Here is a 1,878-nt window from a genome sequence, read left to right as displayed (position 1 = left end):
ACACTAGGATATCATCAATAAACACAACCACGAACTGATCCAAGTAATCATGGAATATACGGTTCATATAGCCCATGAAGATGGCAGGAGCATTAGTCACCCCAAATGGCATGACTAAATACTCGTAGTGCCCATACCGAGTCCGAAACGCAGTCTTTGGGATATCTTCCTTCTTAACTCGGATTTGATGATACCCAGATCGCAGATCTATCTTCGAAAATACCGTTGCTCCCCTCAATTGGTCAATCAAATCGTCTATCCTTGGTAGAGGATATTTGTTCTTGATAGTGACCTTGTTTAACTGCCGGTAGTCTACACACATCCTCATACTTCCATCCTTCTTTTTAACCAACAAGACCGGCGCTCCCCACGGTGATGCGCTTGGGCGAACAAATTGTTTGCTCAAAAGATCCTGCACTTGTGCCTTCACCTCTGCTAGTTCTACCGGAGACATTCTATAAGGCGCAATCGACACTGGATTCGCCCCAGGCACCAAGTCAATAATGAATTCCACTTCTCTCTCAGGTGGTAATTCACAAATGTCGTCAGGAAAAACTTCTGGAAATTCCGACACCACCGGTATACTATTAACTTCAGCGTCCTCTTCCGCATACATAGAGAACAACACCATGTAAGTTCGAACATCCCCCGTTCCTTCGTTGGCCGCATCCCCTTTTAAAGATTCACTTCGAACTACATCTCCACCAAACACTAGCATCTTCTCCTTACAGTCTAGAAAGATATGGTTAGTAGATAACCAATCCATCCCCAAAATCACATCAAGATGAGCTAAGGGTAGGCAAATCAAATCCGCCATAAAAGATCGACCCTCAACAAATATAGGACACTTCAAACAAACCCGAGAGGTGGTTGTAGGCTCGCTCGTCGGAGTAGACACCACCATATCATATGGTAACTCCGTCGCACATAACCCCAACCTCTCTACACATGCATGAGATATGAAAGAATGCGTGGCACCTGAATCATAAAGTACATCTAGTAGTTTATCAGCAATCAAACACTTACCCCGTATCAAATCGTCGGAGGCAGCCGCTTCTGAACCACTCATAGCAAACACCCGAGAGGGTACTTTTGGTCTTCCACCACTAGTGTTGTTGTTGCTAACATTACCGCTCCTTGTGGAATTAGTGGGTCCACGATTGACGGTGTTGGAATTGGCAGTCACCGTCGGTCTCCCGATCACCCTACATTCTCGAGCATAATGGCCCACCTTGCCACAAACATAACAACGGTTCTCCTGTGTCTGCTGGAGCTGTGGGCAATTCCTCTTAAGATGCGGTCCCCCACACTGAAAGCACTGTACCCCAGTCCCCCTTGACTGGCTCATGTTGGAGGTAGTCATAGGTTGCTTCCCCTTGTTGCTAGCATACGGCTTCATCCTCTTATTACCATTCCCCCTAAAAGGATGGTTTCTCTGAGGTCCTCCAACGCCTCTAGCTTGCCTCTCCTTCATCTTGTCCTCAAAAATCCTGCACTTTGTCACCAGCTGGTTAAAATCTGTGATCTGCATGTAGCTAACCGCCTGTTGGATCTCCAACCGAAGCCCATTCTCAAACTGAGCACATAAATCTTCCTCATTCCGAGCATCTTGGTATTGAGGCCAATACTGCAGAAGCTCATTAAACTTGGCCGTGTACTCTCCAACAGACATGTTTCCTTGCTTCAAATCCAGAAATTCCCTCGCCTTCCGCTTCCTGAGATCTCGTGGAAAGTAATTCTCCAGGAATTTGTCCTTAAAGGCATTCCAAGGAATCACGCCTCCAGGTGCAACAAATGAAGGCTTCATGAACTTCCACCAATTCTCGGCCTCCCCTTGGAGCATAAATGTCGCATAAAGGACCTTATGCTCCTCAAGGC

Source organism: Glycine soja, chromosome 15 (assembly GCF_004193775.1).
Source record: "Glycine soja cultivar W05 chromosome 15, ASM419377v2, whole genome shotgun sequence".
Taxonomy (NCBI): domain Eukaryota; kingdom Viridiplantae; phylum Streptophyta; class Magnoliopsida; order Fabales; family Fabaceae; genus Glycine; species Glycine soja.
This window is presented reverse-complemented; position numbering follows the sequence as displayed.